The following is a 13,021-nucleotide window of genomic DNA, read 5'->3' as shown; positions in this document are numbered from 1 at the left end:
AGATAAATATTTTCTAGATAAGTTTTTTTTGTAAAAAGTTATTTTTGTTGGAGCCTAAATTGTTTAAATCTCAAGAACGAGTTAATTTTTAAAATATTCCTATATACTTTATAAAATTTAAATTTTCAGAATTATTTATTCATAACTATAAACTATTATCATAAAATTGGAATATTAATCAAAAGAACTTGATATTTATAAATATTTTAAAATTTAGAAGATATTGATAGATATTTACGAATCTAATTTGACTTACTTAAAAATTGACCACTAGTTAAATAAAAATAAAAAAATTTATTTCGACTTATCTGAGTAGATAAAATCCTTAAAAATCATACTTCACTCGATCTAATATATATGCATATATATATATATATATATATATAATTATTTTTTATAAATAGAATGAAATATAGCCCACACTCCTATTATTTTGAGAATAATTTTTTATCTATTATTTGTATTAAACTCATAAAAATTTCACATTATTATTTATTTTATATTATCAACATAAATTAAAACTGAATTTATAATTGGTCTACAAACCAATCAACAAGTAGTAATTAAGTAATCTAAATACACTTAGGAAAATAATAAGTTGGTACTGACTTTATGAAACCAAAGTTATTATTATCACCTCCAACAATTTCAGACACTTCTAGATGTTGTGATACCATTCAAACTTAAAATAACAAAAATTTTATATCCATTGTCATTTTGGGTTAAGGCTTCCGCACTTTATATGTTGCAACATACATATAACTATTATGTGTCATTTTTTACATTTAGCAGTATTTAATTCTTTGAAGCAAAGGTCTAATCTTTCACTATTTAGTTAAATAAAAATTATTTTATTCATCTTAATTTAATTTGATTTTTATATTCTCTTGAATTAATTTTGAAATCCATTAATTTGTATGGTAGTTGCTTAGAGAAAATGCTAAGTCAAATATCCGGCCAAACAAATTTTTTTATTGGACCAAAATAAAAACTAGTCACACAAAAACAAACAAACAACTAAGTAGGCAGATAAAATAAATAAATAAATAAACTCAAAGACCAAGTTCAAGAGTATGAAGTGTGCACAAGACACATGGTTATACAAATGAAATGAAAATAATCAAACGTTATACAAGTGAAATGAAAATAATCAAATGCTATACAAGTGAAATGAAAATAATTAATGATATACAAATGAAATAAAAATAATCAATATTATACAAATGAAATAAAAATAATCAATGATATACATACAAATGACATGAAAATAATGTTAAACTACTCGGTGCCGCAGCGAGGTCGTCTCCGGGGTCATGGTGGCTACCGTCTGCGTCTGCCCTCTCCCTTTTGGTCATCTGCATCAGGTGTCCTATCCCGTCGTCTTGGATGTGGATCATTTCTGCCAAGAGGTACTGTGTAATCATCATCCATGCGAAGCGCACGCGGTGAAAACTGATATGATGTCTCTGGACAAGAATGAAGCGGCATAGCGGGTGCATCGACCTCCTCCCCATAAAAAATGTCAGCCAATAAAAATGACATCGATGGGGTGGCAGCAGAGTCAAATGGGACGTCAGCCGATCTACTAGACGGTCCTACAATATCAACTGCACTAGAAGGAGCATACGGTGCTGACAGACCGAACACGTACTCCGCATGTACAATCGGTGGTGAGGAGATGGAACTCACTAAACGACTAGTGGAGGCATGTCGTCCTCCTCGTACTAGAGCTGGTTGACCTCCTTATGCTGGTACATCAAGTCGAGCAGCTGGGATCCGTCGCCCATCTTTGTGGACAAGGTCCAATGTAGCACTCATCAATCGGTGGATAGTAGGATCTGACGAGATCTGATTTGCCTCATGTACTATGTCAACCTGCAGGATACGAAAAAAATTTGGTTAACTCATGCAAATCGTAACATACACATAACAAAAGAAAGTGTGGGTTAAAGTCTTTTAACGAGACTCAAACATACAGCAGCGGTCCTGTCGACGAAGCGGCGCGTGATGGACCTATACCAAAAGAAGTATGGGTCATTGGGACGCATCGAACCGTCCTCCACCACTCCTGGTATGATGTACTCTCACCGATGCTCCCACGCAGTCATGAATATCACGTGTGTAGTCACCCAAACTATGACCCCTCGACTGCGCCCATCCATGTCGTGAAGGTCATCCCTAACTACATCTACCCCTGACGTTAGAAAGTGGTCGGAAATGCCTTATTGATACTCGAACTGCCGCATGACTCAGTCGGGGAGATACCACTCAATAATATGAAAGCATAGAGTGGCACTCGGGCTACCCACAGGTCACTCTCAACTGCATACTCAGAAGGTAGGTCGGCTAGAATCTCAGCCATGTAGGACCTCCATAGGAACTACACTTTAACATAAACAAAAGTTAAGTGAACTATACGTAACTAAAAGAAAGAAAGAGAATACTATATGTTATACTTTAATTGGACTATCCCTCATGCTCTCGGTGCACGTCCAACTCGAACCTGTATCAGGGTAATGTGTGTAGCGCAATCGTCAGTGCCCTCAAATCGTTCCTTCATATGTATAAGATGAAACGTAAGTTTACGAATGTAATGATTAGTACTACGAATTAGTATTCGTAGTACTTATAGAATGAATGAGAAGGGATAAATGATGTTGGTATGAACCGATATGCGAGTGGGAGTGGGTCAACTGAACAACCGTCGTGGCCCCTTTGAATATACAGGAAACTTCACCGCGTAGGAGCTAAGGACAGAAATCTCTCCCAAGCCCAAACCTGTAGTAGGCAAAATGGGCCAACAATCTGTGTCTTTGAGTGGTGAGCGTCACAACACATTTCCCTGTAAAGCCACGCCAAAGTAGTGAACCCCCAATTATACGAGCGACACGCTTCCAAGTTCGCAAGGAGTGGAAGGAACATCAGATGGGCATAGCCGCCTGAAACGTCACAAAATATCACCCCACATATCAAATGCAACAAGTGGGCTCGTGCGTGGCACGCTATAGTTTATGCATCTACATCTTCCGGGAGCTGACGAAACACATCCCCCTCGAGGAACCGCATACGGATGCATGGACCAACCAACTCGCTGTCAAGTGGCACAACTCCTAACAAACGCTCGCACAAAGTACGTAGCGCGAGTCGTCCCCGACGGTCTGTAGGTCCCTCTACTAGCCCAGCAGTACAACCAGTGACGGGTTGCCCATCAATCGGTAGCCTAAACAAAACGGCGACGTCCTGGAGTGTGACAGTTGCCTCCCCATGAGGTAGGTGGAACGTGTGCATCTCGGGTCTCCATTGCTCCACCAAAGCTGTCACGAGATGCCAATCCAACTAGATGTGGGCAATCTGATAAATACCATAAAAACTTGCATCGCGGATCTAGCGGATGATGCGGTCGTTTGCCTCCAACCAATGCTCCGCAAATTGCGTGCCCCCTCGACAGAACAAGGGGACAGCGTGCCCATCGGCCCACGCTCGGCTAGCTCGGTGAATATCGCCCATTGTCAAGACGCTCGGATCAGACAGCCCTGGATCAATCCTACAAAATGCACCATTGCAATACAATAAATATATACAAAAGAAGAAGTGTACTAAAGGTCCTCTAAGTGAGTACGAAGTAAATGCGATGGTCCAACTGCATCCGTAGGTTGGATCCTTCTCGGACACCTTGCGTGGTTATGTCCTTCTTAATGACATATGTTGAATGTGCTCCTCTTCCTACCTTTCCTTCCGTCCATCTCATTATGTATATGGGAGCTCCTAGGCCGACCTTTATGTCAAGCATATGCAGGATTTTCTAGTATAGTCGGCAATGAGGATGTTGGCCAATACACCTCGTGCATAATCGGATGAAAATCCGCAGCATATGTCGCATAATGTTCGGCAATGCTCCAGCATGACTTAATGTACTGCATAGCATGCAGTCATGTCTTTGCACATGCAGCGAGAAGGTGGGAGCATGGAAAGTGTAACGCTTGCCACTTCCTACATGAGCATTCACGTCTATCCTAGATGCTCAAAGTTTGGACGTTGTTTCCTTTATAAGGTCCCAACTACGCGGTCGTGATGCTAAAAGTACCCCTAGACCAATTAAACATCGTGACTTGATGTTCGGTCGCCTTCAACTTCCTTCTTTCCATCATTAGCAATATATGGGGAGTGAATGCATTTCCTCCAAATATTGCGTTACGAGCAGCCTCCCGTCGGCTATTGAAATAATGTGCAACATAATAAAATGTTAGTTGCACAAAGGCCGCGATTAGGAGGCTATGAGCGCCTTTCAAGATGGCGTTGAAACATTCCACGAGGTGAGTGGTCATGTTCTCATACCTTCTACCACCGTCATGGCACTGAGTCCACATATAAGGTGAGATCTGATCAAAAAACGACTTTGTAGGTTCCCCACCCTCATTGAATATCCTCTCTATCCACATGTTAAATTTTCTTACCTAATGCTCATTTCCCGCTCGCTCAGTCATATGCTTAAGATTGACATTGTGTACTTTTGTGCTAAAGTTGCTGATCACGTGTCGAAGGTAGAATCGGTGGTGGGCACATGGTGGTTGCCAATTGGGATTGCATTACACTGCAGCGAGAATTCTTGGATGCCAATCTAATATTAGGAAAATGTTGTTCCTATCAATAATAGTAAGAAGACAACACATAAACCAATTCCACGTGTCCAGACTTTCCTTTTGAGAAATATTTGCCTATTTGCATCCAAGCACGTCGCAATTAGGAGTTTACTCTTGTACTTATCATACAAGTGTGTCCCGTCCACACATATAACATGAGGGCAGTGACGAAAACCCTGAATAGGTGTTGTGAACGTCCAAAATACAGGTACAAATTTTGCGGTGTGCTCGTTACCTGGAATAAGAGTCCACATCCACTTGGCAATAGTACTAGGATTGTACGCACACATCACTTCAATCTACTTAGGCAAAGTTTGATAAGACATCTCCCAATCGCCAAATACTTGGGAAATTGCCTTTTGTTTGCCCAACTAAACCTTCTTATACGAGATCGAATAGTCGAAGCGACGATCTATGAACTTTTTCAATGTAGCGATTGATGTCGATGCATCACCTCTGATCATATTCATGATCTCTCTAGCAATGAGGGACGACGTGATTTGATTATGGTCCTATAAGAGAAATTTGTTCAAACACGTGTGCGGACCATCATATTGGGTGATTTCAAATAATCAGTGTTTCATCTAATACATTGCACGCACTCTCCAACCGCAATTAGAGTCCTTACACCTAACAACCCACAACAGTGGGGTAGACTATACGACGTGAAAGTCATGGTGCGTTCGAGCGTGGTATATTCACACTGCCGCTATCAACTGATCCTTCAACCTGAAGAGCATTCCCTTACTTAGCTCAGACGATTCATTCTAATGAGTTACCCGTATAGGAAGCTCCTTATCATGTGACAAATCTGCAACATCTACGTCAATTACACCGTACATAGGAGGTTCGTCCATAAACTGGGCGTTGTACGTGGCATCATTCGTTTCACAAGGGGGTGGGTCGACATCATCAGGGAACTCATTTGTCCTTTCACTAGTTTCTTGCTCATACATGTCATCTTGTAAATTAACATCATTTGTGATGTTCTTCCCCTCGTCTAACGTGTTGTTCGCAATGGCAAACAATGATCCTGGATGTTCTGTTGGAATTTCTTTGCAAACACCATGATCATTCGTGCCAAGAATGGGTCTTTCATACGTCTGTGGCTCAAACGACGATCCCAGACATTCATTCAAATCCACAACAGGCATCCCACCAACATCTGCACTCGTGTATGGTTCAATATCATAATGACGTGTGTGTTGGGTGTCTTCTTTCGCTTCAATAACATGCTCAGTAGACGTTCCCGACAAAAATCTCTCCTTGGCAATGTAATACCCCATGGATGAAAGACTTAAAAGATTAGATGCTACTACCCATATCAATAAGGTGTACCTTTCTTTTCGAGAGTCTTCCCATAAGAACTCTACGGTTAAGCATGCTTGGTTTGGAGTAATCTTAGGATGGATGACCTCCTAGGAAGTTTTCTTAGGAAGTGTGTGAGTGAGGACAAAACACACCAAAAAGGACATATGTTGGTTTTTGGGTCAATTATTAGTCTGATAAGGCTCGCTCCCTTGTTGTCTGGTCCAGGTGAAGGAGAAGAGACGCAGTGCTCCCTGGTAGACCTAGGTTGGGGAGTTACAATGGTATCAGAGCCAACACCCAACCGAAAGTGTGATGTGATTCACATCGTCTGAGTTTAGAAATATGGGTTTGCAATGAGGACGTTGCGTTCTATAAGTGAGAGAGAATGTAATACCCCATGGATGAAAGACTTAAAAAATTAGATGTTACTACCCATATCAACAAGGTGCACCTTTCTCAATGAATTCAACATGCCAGACCCTAGTCAATTACCAGCATGCAATGCACAAATTTGCATCGACTAAGTATATTATGTTCAAATCAAGCATGCAGTTCAGTATATTCAATCAATATAAACTATTCATCAAATAATATAACATTTAGAAAGTAATGGATAGTAAGCGTTCAGTTCACATGAAGCATCCAATATAAAAAAAAGATAAAGATATTTCCAAAATAAGCACAATACACTGAAGTATTTATTGGTTAAACTTTAAATTTGCTACTTACCTTCAATTATAGAACCCAAGCACAAAAATTTTATGATCTTTTTTTGAATATATTAATCATTTAAGCTTCAAGATGAGTTTAGGATTATATGAGCAAAGTCTATAATTAATTCGCAAAAGCTCAATTTTGTATGGTGGAAAAAATATACTCTATTTTAAGATATTCATACAAAAACATATGTATATAGCATTTAAAAAATTATTTAACTAGTTAAGATCCTTTGACCATTTGGGGTTTACTTAAGTATGCAATAACCAATACTATCATATAATAACCAATTATAATGATATATATATTAAGCGAAATAGATTGGATGTTTCACTAAAGTTCTCATATTGGTTTGATTTTCCTAAGGTTCTTAGTGTAATAATAATGTATACTAAAATTTAAAATTTAAAGCACAAAACACCTTTTTAAGCTTTCAAAACATTATTACCCCTTATAACCTAACAAGAATCTTATGAGTAAAAAAAATTTCTTTTAAGATATCTCATAAGATATCATGCAAATATAACCCATGATTTGTTAATGAATTTAACACAAGATGTAAATCATGAATCATGGCATGAGATAAAGTAGAAGGAGGAAAATATACCCTTTCAATTAACTTGGTTTTATTTGACAATACTCTTAGAATATAGGAGACATGTTCTCTTAATTTGCCACTAATGGGAGGGTATTCCCCAAACATATGATATCACAAATAAATGATTCATTTTAAAATGCCACTTGTTGTTATGATTATTTTTACTAAAACTCAATTCATGAATGCTATGTTTAGATATTCTACTATGTATTCAAATAAGAGCATATATCATCAAAACGAATTATGTGACTAAGAAATACATCTCTTTTCCATAAGAGATGGATTTACCTATCATAACATGTCTTTGAACTTAAATTTAAAATCTTAGAAACTTATATGAGAAAAACAAGGTATTTCCATCTAATAAACTTGGAGCACATGCTATTTATCCCATAAATAATAGCCAGCATTTTCAAAAAGGAACTAATTGATAATGACATATACAATTAAAGCATCACATTGATTTTATAATTTGAACTCATCAATATTGACATGATTTTCAAAAGTTCCCAACAAAGTAATTTAAACGATTCAAAATTTGGGATTTTTCATTTTGAGCTCATTAAATACTTTTACCTAGGTGGTGTTTAAATCTACCTAAACCTAATTCCTAACCCTAGGTCCTAAGGAAACAATTCAAAGAGCTTATGTATTTCCTTTTGGTACCCATTCCTCCTTAGGTCCCAATGGATTTTTCTTCACAACTCATTCCATTTTTCTTTCTTTGCCTCTAACTCCTCTAAATGGGCAAAAATATCTAACATGACCATTTCTTTCACAATATAGACAAATCTTGTTTTCATGTGAGGGTTTTGACTTATTTGCATTATTTTTGCTTGTTGAGGCATAACCTTGTGATTTATAAGAGGATTTTGAATTCTTTTTAGAAACATTATTTTTCTTAACTTTCAAAGATTTATTTATGTTTTCTTTTCCTCCTATGATTTTACCATGATTTTCAACTTCGTTTTTCAACAGAGTATTTTCTTTCAAAATATTTTCAATTTTGTTTTTCAAAATTCCTACTTTCCCTTGAAGAATTTCATGGTCTTTTTGAGCTTTTTCCATAAGCTCCTCATTTTCCCTTTTAAGGGATTTATTTTCTTCTTTCAAAGAAAATTCCATTTGTTTTGACAAAGTAAGCTCTTTGTTAACATTTTTGTTCTTCCTTTTTACTAAAAGTAATTCATCAAACAATTTAACACAACTATTCACAATTTCATCATATGAAGGTGCATAATCCTCCTCATCCGAACTTATTTCATCTTCTTGTTCGTTAGCCATGAAGTAAGGATGTGCTTCTTTCTCATTTTCATTATTGGTGGCTAATCTATCGATTTGATCCCAAGTAGCACCATTTATGGCATTATGATCCCCATTTGGAAAATTTTCTTCATTTTGATTTGGGGGGGAATTTATCATGTCATGCCTTGAGTTAGTACAATCGTAACATTAAATGCATGACTCTTCTTTTTCTTTTTGTTGCATTCTTTCACTTAAAAGTTTCTTAACTTCTCTTGTGAAGAATGCAATATCATTATCTTCAATTATTTCTTGTTGATTAGTACAAGATGATTCTAAGACAAAACCATTTTCTATCTTAGGTTTTTCTAGATTTCTTACTTCTTCAATGGTCATAGATGACTTAGGTAAAGATTGGAGAATTTTTTTAATATAATCTTCTAATAAATAAATTCTACCAAATGCTTTTAAGTTGTTTATGAGGCGTGTGAACCGAGTGAGCATGGAAGAAATTTCTTCACCATCATTTAATTTAAATATTTCATATTCTCTAACTAACTTGCATATTTTTGATTGTTCATTTTGTGATGTGTTTCTATAGATGTTTTCAAGTACATCTCATATTTCTTTTGTGGTTTGACATTCACAAATATGACTATGTACATCATCATTTAAACCACAAAGAATAATATGCTTTGCTTTAAAATTTAGTTCAACTAACCTTTTTTTGCTTGGTGATTGTTCCAATAAAGTCTTTGGAATATCCTTATTTTTCTTTGTGATTGAGAAGTCTCCTTTGGAGATGATCTACCACAAATCCAAGTCGTATGCTTGAATGAATATGGACATTTGATTTTTCCACGCGTGATAGTTTGTAACGTTGAAGATCGGTGGTTGATAAATAGATCGTCCATATGAAAAGGTGCTCATTGAATACTCCATTTGATCTTTTACGCTCTAGATTTTACTTCGAAAATACAAGCGCCTCGCTCTGATACCACTTGTTGGGAGTCCTAGCCCGAGAGTATATAGTCCAGAGGGGGGGGGTGAATAGAATCTTTTGTGGAATTACAAATTTTTTCTACAAAATAAAACACTTGACAAGATGCAAGTAATTATATCACAATATATGAAATTTAAATCATACACAAGACAAATAATAAAGAGTATAGGAAGAGAAAATCAACACCGGTATTTTTACGTGGTTCGGCACCAAGCCTACATCCACGCCTTGAGACCAACTCAACGATTCCACTATACGATCTCCTTCACCGGCAGAGAGCCTTACAACTCGGGAACAAATTCCTACCCGCTCACCAAGAGCCTCTTCGGTTCACAAAGAACCTTCACCAAATGGTCCACAAAGAACTTTACAAGAAGATGATAGAAATATAATATGATGCTCCTCAAATGAGCAAATATTAAATACAAAGCAAACCTCACACTATCTCTCAAGTAATGAATCAAACACAATTAAAGAGCAAGAGATAATGAGCACTTGTGAATGAAGAACAACAATACAAAGTGCTAGGAGCTTAGGTTTTGGCGTAAAAAATATTTTTCACTAAAAATGATCAAAAGCCTTCAAAACCATGTTAATACAAGTCTAATAGCTTGTATTTATAGCCCAAGAGCCTTAGGAGCCGTTAACTAGCCGTTGGGGGGAAGAAAAGATATTTTAATTGGCAAACTAACCGTTTTCCGCCCATTAGCGTCATTCTGCTCGTTGGATTCATCGACGAATCCCTTGTGTTCGTCGATGAGGTTCCTGAATCATAAAAAGTCATAAACATGAAAGTTGTGGAATTTTGTCTTAGCTTTCCAAGGACACCAAGATCTTCCCATTTGGACTTTTTTATAAAAAGTTATTCCCAAAATACCGAAGGGTGTTTAGGACTCAAGGTTGCACTACGGTAGTGACAATTGCTTTGTTTTTCCTTGTCAAAAAGTGTTTTAATGACTTAAAACATTCTTGGAAAAAAGTATATGAAATATATTGAGTCTAATGAAGATTAAAACTTGTCCAAATGAGTTTCCTTTTGAATATAAGATATTTTAATTAATAAAACATGTTTGAAAACTCATTTTGATATCTTATATGCTTAGTATGTCCTTTTGTAAATATACTTGACTTTATTTGAACCTTTAGGACATTAAACTTGTTTTAACACAATCGGGACTAAGTATAAAAATGTTCTTAAAACTAGGATGTTAAGAACTTGTCCCTTTGAAAACATATTTGAGGTTTAGGATTCATTTGACAAACTCTTATTTTAACTAAGAAAGCCATTAAAGGTGAGTTTGTGTTTATGTCTTTAGTGCAATCTTATAAACTCATGTGTCCTAGTATGCATGTGCTTTGCTCAACTCTTGCTCAGAAATCATGCAAGAAACACACTCACAAGAGTTACAAAACATACTACCTCACACAACCCTTATTACAAATAATTCTACAATTAAGCTTCCTTTGGTTGTGCTTAGGTCATTCCGAGTACATGTCCATTTGATCTTTCCTTCTTGACGTCTACTCGGTCCGATCTTTGCCTTCGATCCAATAATTCATGTACAAGTACCTATAGTAAACATGATCTGCAAAGATAAGAAAACACTAGGAACAACATATAGGTTAATATCATCAAAACACATTAAACAATGATGGTTTAGCCACTAAGGCTAACATTTACCATCAAATTTCTCCACCTCAAACCAAGCATTAACTATCGTATTTGACGATGATGTCGAAGCTGAAGGGGTTGGAGTTCATATGGACAGAGTTTCTTCTACTACTGCACTAATTTCTGCCATCTTCTATATATTCAATAGCAACCAACAAAGCAAAAGGCCTAGGATGAATAGTACATACCAATTGTGTCTACTCTATTTTATCCTATGAAATTCCACTTTGACTAGGTCGACCTCCAGGAAGCGACTGAACCGCAATGGTCTCTAAGCACTCACTTAGATAAGGTCTTTCTTAGACATCAAACATGAAATCAAGGATCCTAACAGAGGAACACTTTCGTATCGACACTATTCAACCTAACTCTGATACCATCCACTCACTTTTTCCAATGTGAGACAAACTTACAAGTGGAATTCTCAACGCCATTTACCAAAATTTTTAAAAAATTTATGTCATGATTGATGAGATTTCTAATTTGTACAATTAAAAGTTTCATAAAGTCAATGATTGGCCACCCAGTTGGTGCAGTTGGTGCTGTGGCAGTTGTTGGTATAGTATAGGTACCCATCTTTTGGTTTTTGTATTGACAAATATTAGAAAATCTTGTGAAATATTTTAATTATAAATTATATAAGATTTGTTTGTGTTGCATTACATCTAAAATAGAAAGATTGGCAAATCATGGCCTTTGGGATAATCTATGATCCCAGCATATACCCTAATTGTTTGTCTACTTTTTTATTTTCATATTAGTAAGCCTTACCCCATGAGTTAGCTTTTGGGGTTGAGAAGGCCTAAGACCACCCAACACTGGTATTAGAGTCATGGTTCAACATTCTCCTCGGGATACTAGGTATGTGGTGTCACCGATTTGGAGACCGATGTGTGAGGGGGAGATTGTTGGGATTATCCCACATTGGTTGTGAAAGGGGCTGGTAGTCGGTTATTATGTGTGAGGGAAAGTCTCACCCCATGAGCTAACTTTGGGGTTGAGAAGGCCCTGGACCACTGATACTAGTGTTTGGTAGTCTTGGGCCTTCTTAACCCCAAAAGTTAGCTCCTGGGGTGAAACTTTCCCTCACACTTAATAACCGACCACCAGCGCCTTCCACAACAGATGTGGGATAACCCCAATAATCTCTCCCTTACACATTGAGCTTCAAATTGGCGGCACCACATGCCCGTCATCCTGGGAGAATGTTAAACCATGACTTTGATACCAGTGTTGGGCGGTCCAAGGCCTTCTCAACCCCATGAGTTAGCTTTTTGGGTTGAGAAGGCCGTGGACCGCCCAACATATTGGGATCTGCCTTAGTAGTGTCAAACATTGGAAATTTCCTATATGAATTCGCTAATACTTTCCCTTAACTCCCCTATGAAACTTTTGGTGGTCTTATGATTTGGAAAATAATTTCCAATAATACCTCTAAGGGCTCATAATGATTTGACGAACAATATGTCGTCTTTTTTGTCTATATTTAAATTTGACAAAAGAATTTCCCAAGTATGATATTCATATTTGATGCACATAGATATGAAAACAAACATATTTAACAAAAACTATGAGCACAATTGCATTGACCATCTACTTGTGGTATTAATAAGTAGATATTAAATCTAGAATGTAGAATTATTCTTCAACCTTTCCAATTTGTATTAGTATCATGGATTTTGAAAAATAAGCTACACCAATTTTATTATCTTAGCCTAATGAGACAATTGTAGCATGTTGGAAGGTCATCGGTGCACTACACAATAGGAGTCCTTGAAATGACCAATGAACGCAAAACTCTATTGAAGCTCTGTTTTACATCTTCAATTATGAAATTT

The sequence above is a fragment of the Malania oleifera genome, chromosome 6, assembly GCF_029873635.1.
Source record: "Malania oleifera isolate guangnan ecotype guangnan chromosome 6, ASM2987363v1, whole genome shotgun sequence".
NCBI lineage: Eukaryota > Viridiplantae > Streptophyta > Magnoliopsida > Santalales > Ximeniaceae > Malania > Malania oleifera.
This window is presented reverse-complemented; position numbering follows the sequence as displayed.